At 44.7% G+C, this 9,367-nt stretch overlaps 1 pseudogene across 1 annotated transcript; it reads right to left on the bottom strand.

Moving 5' to 3' along the window:
• Nucleotides 1–797: 797 nt before the first annotated feature.
• LOC308240101 (ADP-ribosylation factor-binding protein GGA3-like) lies at nt 798–7,629 on the bottom strand (annotated as a pseudogene). Its single transcript has 2 exons — nt 7,562–7,629; nt 798–2,881 (listed from the first exon to the last, which is right to left on the bottom strand). The product of its transcript is annotated as an ADP-ribosylation factor-binding protein GGA3-like (transcript).
• Nucleotides 7,630–9,367: the final 1,738 nt, after the last annotated feature.

Below are 9,367 nucleotides of genomic sequence, written 5' to 3'. Positions count from 1 at the left end.
CCCATGTGGGAGGCACACTTTTCCCAAAAAAACTCCAAATACCTGATTCTGGAGAAGGGGAAACATTGTTTCTCTTCCTTTTTCTTTTCTATCCTTAGTTTGGGCTGCTTTGAGGGTAAGTTCTATTTCTAATGCCCTGCTGAGATGTCCATAGGACACAGCCTGCTACCACCAGGAACAAGCACATACTTATGATCCAGTGGCCATTCCATGCTGATGCTGCCCATGGAAGGCAGCACACCAACTCCTTTCTCTGTGCCCAGGCCCATTTGGGATCACTGGATTTTTCCCACCTTCTTGGAGGTAAGAATAAGATCCTGCCAGCAGGGGAAGCACAGAGTAGCATGGCAGGTTTGGGGGTGGGAGAGCTGAGGCCTCTGGGGGTGGTGAGGACCTTGTCCTTGAGGAGAGACCCAAAGTCTCTTTAGAGACCTCCTTCCTTGTGGCATCAGGGGATACCAGCATGAGGAGGGAAACCTACTAAAGCCTTGGGTCTGTGTATCCAGGGGGATAGTGCAGAGTCTGAGGCCACATCCCGCCCAATAGTACATGACCATTTCAAGTCACACAGATACATAAAAACAGGTCATTTTTAAGGGACCAAAGGAGGAGAGCCCATCACAGCAGCAGCTCAACTCCTGGCAGCAATTCCCAGGGCCCCCCGCTCAATACCGAAGCTCTAAGCATTGTGGTCAGGATATGGAGAATGACTGGACCCGGAGGGCCCGCCAGTCTCAGGACAACCTCCTTGGGTTTCAAAGTGGAGATGACAGCATCCTCCAGGCTCATTGGTTCTCCTACTGCTCCACAGAACAGAACTGGTCCATCTCACCCATCTCCATGCTCAGCTGCTCCCTCAGGGTGAATGAAGGTCAGCTTATACTGAAACTTTGTCTTTACCTTCAGTAGATTAGCCAGAAGCATGACCTTGGTGATGGCTGTAGGTACTGGAAGGGGCTAAATGGAGGGAGTTTTATCCCATAGGGTGGTGGCAACTTCATTTTCATTGATGTGTGGCCTGCAGCACAATGCTGTTGATAGGCACAGGAGCCATATTCAGCATGGACACAACCACCAGCAGCACATCAGCCTTTCTTGACTGACATACCTTGGCAAAGTGAAAGAGGGTGTGGAAACTGTTTTTATCATAGGCTGTAACAGGAAAGGCATTGCTAGGCTTGACAGATTCCAGGGAGACATGGACACTGCCCAAAGAAAGCTCAGGCCCCTTCATGGGGGCTCCCTTGGGACAGTAAGACAGGTAGCTGAAAGAGAGGACTGTCAGGACCCAAGAGAATGGCAGGAAAAGCCTAGCTGAGATGCTGGTGAGAATCAGATGAGAGGTGGTGGCCCTGGGTAAGAAGCTGGAGGACATGGGTTTCACCAGGCCTGAGGTCGCTTTGGCTTCTTCTAGAAACTAATCAAGGGCATCCAGCTGGTATAGAGTATTGTCACCCAAAGCTGAGCCATGGTACCCAGGGGCTGTGGGCTTAGTCTTTGGGTCCAAAGCTGAGGTCAGTCCAGTGGGGAACAAAAAGCCTTCCTTTGGGGCAGAAATGCTGACTGAGACCCCAGGAACTGGGAAGGTGGGTGGCAGTAGAGCTTGGGAGTTGCCTGCAGGGGTTGCTAAGGGCTGGAGGACAGGCCTGTCTAACAGGCTATAGGCAGCCGTCCCAGGTTTAGGGTGGAAGAAGTCCAGGTTTGACTCTTCATTCTGGAACAGGGGCCACTGGCTGTTTCCAGCTGACTCTTTGGGAGGAGCCCTAGGGGTGGGTCAGTGAGGCTCAAGCAGAGCAGCTCCTCATCCAGCAAGCAGATGGTTTGCTTGTGTTGTTAGGCCCTGAGGGGAGGGGGCTTGGCCTGGCTGGACTAGTTGCTGCACCCAGGTCCTGAGGTCTAGGGAAATGGAGGGAGAAAGGAATGCCTGAGGAAGCCAGGATGGGGGCTGAGACCACACTGGAGATGAGCTGCGTGCTGTAGCCAACTCCACAAGATCAATGAGTGTGCCTTGGTACTGGAGTGGTAGTTTCCTTCACAGTCAGTCATTTTGAGGTGGCCACCTCACCATTTATGACCTGCCCTTCAACAATTGTTTTATCTGAGTTTATGACCTGCTTGTCACTGATCCGCAGGATGTCCCCCAAACTATAGTCCTCTGTCTCCCTGGCTAGTTTAAATATATCCGCTTATTCTCACACTGATCAAACAGCTCCTTCATGTGCTCTTTATCTGCCTCTGATGAATCCTCTTTGCTGTAATAAAGCAGTATCTCACTGAGCAGTCTCACGTTGTTATTAACCTCCTCTATAGTTTGCAGATGCTTGGTCATCTTCTGGATGTGCACCTCATCTTTCTTCACCATGGACTTGATGAGCTTGTTAACCTAATGCAGGTCAGCTGGGTTTTTGCTTTTCAAAAACTTGGCTAAAAGCTTGGACTTCTCCTTATCATAAAAAATGTTTTTTTGGGGGGGAAGAGGTGGTAGAGAGGAGATCAGTGAATCAGACTGCACTATGCCCTGCATCTGAAACATGTGGTAGGCATCCTTGATCTTCATTTCTTCTGGAATGGCCAATGTCCAGCTATAAAGTAGCTCTTTAAACTTGGTATTCACTTTCTCAGACACCCTGTCCCTCAGGTACTTTGAAGAGGCGACTTTGATAAACACATTAAAAAACTTGGAGATTTCCCATTTCATTATGAAATCTCTTCCCGCAGTTCTTCATACCTGCCTCCAGAACCATTGGGGCCTGAACTGCCTCCCATTCCTGCAGAGACTGGATTTTATGGGCTAGCAGTATGACAGCTATCAGTGGCTCTTCAAACTCTTTTGTTGGTCTGATCACAGAGGCCAATTATGTATTCCCAGTCCTCCTGGTGGCTGCAAGGATTGGTGGTTTTACTCAACCAGACTCCAGGCCCTCTCTTTCTGCTGCCATATTGCAGCCTCCTGGGCACCTTCTATTTCTGAGCTAAAAGTCACCTGAACATATTATGATTAAATGTGGATTAGGCATTAATAATCCATTTAAATGGTCTGTTTCATCAAGCTTAACAACTTACGAATGTCCTGAATAATTTGTCCTGGAGAAACGAACTACTCAGAAATGACATTATATTAGTTTTACCACTCATTATTCTTCGGAATAACACTACCAGCACCACCACCACCACCACCGCTGCCAACAACAATAGCAACAACCTAACAGTTCTATAGCACTTACTATTCATAAGGCACAATAATAGCTCTTTACTTATATTAACTTTATATGAATTCATTATTTCTACAACAACCTTGCAAGAAAGGCATTTCCCCCTCTATTTCACAGATTTGAAATTTGAAGCTCAAAAAGGCTAAATAATGTGCTAAGGGGCCACGAAGCTGGTAAAGAAAGAGATGATGTTTCATCTTAAGCAGTCTGTCTTAATATTCTGTGTTCTAAACTATTTGAGCTATTAAACTAGGCTGGTTCAGCTCCAACTTTGTTTGTGTTCATGGACAAGTCCCCTCTTTTCTGAGCCTTATTTCTCTATCTGAAAATAGGGAGGCAAAACTAGTCTGAGATTATAAACTAGCCATCTCTGGGCTAGAGGTGGCCAGCAGTTATGTTTCGATTAGTAAGTACTTATTTTAAAGTTGAATAAAAATCAGGAGATTATACAAAATAATACAGTTTTCCAACGTCTCTTAAAAATTGATAAATCTATGCTAGGTCTACATATCCACATAGCAACAATTAATGGAAATTGAATAAATATCAACTTCTTCCTTTAACTGGAGAATGCTCTCTAGTTATCTGCAGTTCCTACCACTCCTTATTGCATCACATCTACCTGCTTTACTTTTAAACTTTCTTTATATTGTTCCATGTAGACACTTGAGCCAGAGCTCTAATCCCTTATATATAATCCTTAAAGTACCTTCAAACTTCAACATTCAGTGATTCTATGTGAAGTGAGAAAACTATTGCAGTTGTTACTGATATACATAAGAACATGGATAGATCTCAAGGACTTGTTGAGTGAAAAAAGCTAGAATCAAAAGAGTAAGTTATGCCATATTCTAAAGTTCAAGAGCAGGCAAATTCAGTCAATAGTGCTACAATTCTGGATAGTAGTTACCTCTGGGGATTGAGAGTATTGAATGGGAAGTACCATAAGGAAACTTTCTGAGTAAGAGTAATAGAAATATACTATATATGTTTTTCTGTGTGGCTGTTACGTGGGTATATGCATATGTAAACTGAAGATTTGTGCACTGTACAGTGTGTGAATTATACTAATAAAACAATTGTGTTCAGTGGTTCTCAAATGCTAGTCTTCAAAAGGTGGCATCAGAGTAATCTGAGCAGATTTCCAAGACCCAGCAAATACCTACTGTTCCAGAATCTCTAGAGGTGGAACCTTGTCATATATATTTTAAAGTACTGAAAAGTCTAAGAAGGAGCCATATATGGGGATTCTTGTTCCTTTTCTGTATCTGGCACTTTTAAATCCCATTCTGAATGAGTTGTTTTGTTGGTGTGTAGTTGTGATGAGGAGAGAAGGAACTCAAAGCCATCACAATAACTCTGGCTTTGGAAATACCTCAGATAATGAATCTTCTATCTAGCTATACTGTGTGAATATAGCTAGATATATATCTAAAAGCGTAATATGTTAATTAGACTGGACATCCTAGGGAAGCCTGGGTCCCAGGTTCCTGCTGCAGCTGGAGGGAAGCCCGGGTCCCGGGTGCCAGAGAGAAGCCAGTGTCAGCAGCTGGGGGAAGGAAGGCCTACTCTTGCACAAATTTCATGCATCAGGCCTTTAGTGTGTGTGTGTATATATATATATATATATATGTGTGTGTGTGTGTGTGTGTTCCTATATAATAAAGAGGTAATATGCAAATTGACTATAACTCCAACACACAAGATGGCCGCCCCCATGTGGTCAAAGATGGCCGCCCCCATGTGGTCAAAGATGGCTGCCCCCATGTGGACACAAGATAGCCACCACAAGATGGCCGGTAGGGGAGGGCAGTTGTGGGCAATCAGGCCAGCAGGGGAGGGCAGTTGGGAGGGACCAGGCCTGCAAGGGAGGTCAGTTGGGGTCAATTAGGCCTGCAGGGGAGGGCAGTTAGGGGCAATCAGGCTGGCAGGGGATCAGTTAGATGTTGATCAAGCTAGCAGGAGAGTGGTTAGCGGGTGATCAGGCTGGCAGGCAGAAGTGGTTAGGGGCAATCAGGTAGGCAGGCAGGCCAGTGGTTGGGAGCCAGCAGTTCTGGATTGTGAAAGGGATGTCCGACTGCCCGTTTAGGCCCGGTCCCACCAGGATCGGGCCTAAATGAGCAGTCAGACATCCCTTGAGGGGTCCCAGATTGGAGAGGGTGCAGGCTGGGCTGAGAGACATCCCCTCCATGCACAAATTTCATGCACCGAGCCTCTAATATATATATAATCTGCAAATACTTACTCCCATTCTGTGTATCACCTTTCATTTTGTTAATGGCTTCCTATGCTGTGCAGAACTTTTTAGTTTTATGTAGTCCCACTTGTTTATTTTTGCTTTGGTTGCCTTTGATTTTGGTGTCTAATCCAAAAGTTCATGACCAAGACTGATCTCAAATAGCTTTCTGCCTGCGTTTTCTTCTATGGGTTTTATGGTTTCATGTCTCATATTCAAGTCTTTAATGCATTTTTAGTGAATTTATGTTATGATTTAAGATATCGGTCCAATGTCATTCTTTCACATGTGGCTTTCCAGTTTTTCAAACACCATTTATAGAAGAACTAGTGGCCTGGTGCACAAAATTCGTGCACGGGCAGGGGGGTGTTCCTCAGCCCAGCCTGCACCCTCTCCAATCTGGGACCCCTTGAAGGATGTCCTACTGCCAGTTTACAGGGATCGGGCCTAAACCGGCAGTCAGACATCCCTCTCACAATCCAGGACTGCTGGCTCCAGCCGCTCACCTGCCTGCCTGCCTGATTGCCCCTAACCACTCTGCCTGCCAGCCTGCTCACCTCCAACTGCCCCCTGCTGCCAGCCTGCTCGCCCCCAAATGCCCCCCCACCAGCCTGATCACCCCCAACTGCCCTCCGTGCCAGCCTGCTCACCCCCAAATGCCTCCCCACCAGCCTGATCACCCCCAACTGCCCCCTCTGCTGGCCTGCTTGCCCCCACCTTCCCTCCCCATTGGCCTGCTCACCACCAACTGCCCCCCCTGCTGGCCTGCTCACTCCAAACTGCCCCCCCGCTGTCCTGATCACCACCAACTGACCCCCACTGATGGCCTGCTCACCCCCAACTGCCCCTCCTGCTGGTCTGCTTACCCCCAATGGCCCCTGCTGTCCCATCCTGGCCTGATCACCCCCTGGTGACCCAAGGTCCCAGCCCCTCCTTTTTTTCTTTTTCTTTTTTTTCCCAGCACCTCCTTGAGCAGAGGCCAGGGCCTGCTGGAAGCAAGTATCTAGGATTTATTTATCTTCTATAATTGAAACTTTGTAGCCTTGATTGGAGGCCAGGGTTGGCAAGGGCGTGCCAGAATCTTGGCTTCCTCCATCACCGGGGCAACCCAAGCCTCCTGATTGCTCCAGCTCTGTGGCCGGCTGCCATCTTGGTTGGGTTAATTTGCATACTCGCTCCTGATTGGCTGGTGGGCGTGGCTTGTGGGTGTAGCAGAGTGATGGTTAATTTGCATGTTTCTCTTTTATTAGTGTAGATGGTGGAATGTCATTTCCCCATTGCATATTCTTGGTTCCTTTGTTGTAAATTAATTGACTATACATGTGTGTATGTGTGTGTCATTTATTGGCTATCTATTCTTTTCCATTGATTTATGTGTCCTTTTTTATGCCAATCTCACTGTTTTTATTACTATAGCTTTGTAATATAGTTTGAAATTGGGGAATCTGATACTTCAAGTTTTTTCTTCTTTCTCAAAGAAGACTCTATTTAGAGTCTCTTGTGTTTTCATAGAAATTTTAGGATTGTTTGTTCTATTTCTGTGAAAAATGTCATTGGAATTTTGATAGAAATTTTATTGAATCTGAAGATTTCTTTGAGAAATATAGACATTTTAACAATACTACTTTTTCAAATCCATGAGCATGGAGTATCTTTTCATTTATAAGTGTCTTCTTCAAATTTTTATCAGTGTTTTATTGTTTTCGGCGTACAGTTTTTAACTCCTTGTTTAAATTTATTTTATATATTTTAATCTTTTTATGCAATTGTAAATGAGATTGTTTTAGTAATTTCTATTTCTGATAATTTGCTATTAGTATTTAGAAATGCAAAAGATTTCTGTATATTGCTTTTGTATCCCACAACTTTACTTAATTAATTTGCTAGTTCTAAGTTATTTTGCTTGTCTATATATATAAAAGCCTAGGCAACTGAATGACCGAATGACCAGAATGAGCAGAATGACCAATCACTATGATGCGCACTGACCACCAGGGTGCAGACGCTCAATTCAGGAGCTGTCCCCTGGTGGTCACTGTGCTCCCACAGCAGGTGCACTGCTCAGATGAACCCATCCCAGTGGCCCACCAGCCCGGTGGCAGCCACTCTCTACCTCAATAGTCCTGCAGGTCCAATCTCCGGAGAACGGGCCAGGGACTGATGGACCAGCACTGCTGGCATGATCCCAACAGTGCCACTGGCCTCCTGGAAGTCGGCCTCGGGCACTGCAGCCACTTCCCCTCCCTAAACACTCCGCAAGGAAGAAACAATATAAAAGCGGCCACTAGGTGACTCCCGACAACTGGTGCGAATGTCAGGGGGATGGATCCGGATCCCGGGATGGATACGGATCCCAGGCCAGCAAGGGTGTCCCACCACCCACCCGAAGGGCCAATCACGTCCACTGCCCCTTCCCCCAATACACTCCTCGGGACCCCATCTGTGCACAAATTTGTGCACCAGACCTCTAGTATGTATATAAAGTATATCATCTGCAAATTGTGACAGTTTTACTTCTTCCTTTCCAATTTATATGCCATTTATTTCTATTTCTTGCTTAATTGTTATGGATAGGTCTTCCAATAGTATGTTGAATAAAATTTTCAAGATTTGCATCCTTGTATTATTCTAGATCTTAGAGGAAAAGCTTTCAGATTTTCATCATGAGTATAATGTTAGCTCTTGGCTTGTCGTATATGACTTTATCATGTTGAGGTATGTTCCCTCTCTACTCAATTTTTTGAGAGTTTTTATCATAAATATATGTTGAATTTTATAAAATGATTTATCTACATTTATTGAGATGATCATATAATTTTTATCCTTTATTTTATTAATGAGGTGCATCACATTAATTGATTTTCAGTTGTTGAACCATATCTTGCATCCTTGGAATAAATCCCACTTGATTGTGGTGTATAATTTTTAAAATTTATTACTGAAGTTGGTTTGTTAATATTATGTTGAAGATTTTTCATCAATATTAATTAGGAATATTGGCCTGTAACTTTCTTTCCTGTTGAGTGTTTGTCTAGTTTTGGGATCATGGTAACATTGGCCTTGTAAAATGAGCTTCCAAGTGTTCCTTTCTTTTCTTCTTCTTTTTTATTTTTTTTTTAGAAGTTGGAGAATAATGGAAGTAATTGTTCTTTGAATGTTTGGTAGAATTTGCTAGCAAAACTGTGCAGTATAAGACTATTGTTTGCTGGCAGGTTTGTTTTTTTTTTAATTTATTTTTCATTATAGTAGATGTACAATATTATATTCATTTCAGATTTACAACATAGTGGTTGGACATTTATATAACTTACAAAATGATTACCGCAATAAGTCTAGTACCCATTTGACACTATACATAGTTATTACTGTAATAGCATTGACTATGTTCCATATTGTATTATACTATACAAGAGGCCCACCCCCTCAGCCCAGCCTGCACCCTCTCCAATCTGGGACCTCTTGGTGGATGTCCAACTGCTGGTTTAGGACCAATCCTAGGGATATCCCTCTTACAATCCTGGACTGCTGGCTCCAAACTGCCCCCTCTGCCAGCCTGGTCACCCCCAACTGCACCCCAATGCCAACCTCTTCACCACCAACTGCCCCCCTCTGCCAGCCTGTTTGCCCCTAACTGCACCCCCCCCACACACACACCAGCCTGGTCTCCCCACGCAGCCTGCTGTTCAGTCTTTTTGTCGTCCGTCACTAACCCCCCCTGACGGCCTGGTCATAGGCAGCCATCTTGTGAGGGTGTGATGGTCAATTTGCATATTACCTCTTTATTATATAGGATATCCCTGCAACTATTTTTATAACTGGCTGTTTCTACTTCTTAATCCCTTTTACCTTTTTCACCCATACCTTCAAATCCACTTCCTTCTGGAAATCATGAATTTGTTCTCTGAATCTGTAAGTTTGT

Source organism: Plecotus auritus, assembly GCF_963455305.1.
Source record: "Plecotus auritus genome assembly, chromosome: X".
NCBI lineage: Eukaryota > Metazoa > Chordata > Mammalia > Chiroptera > Vespertilionidae > Plecotus > Plecotus auritus.
This window is presented reverse-complemented; position numbering and strand designations above follow the sequence as displayed.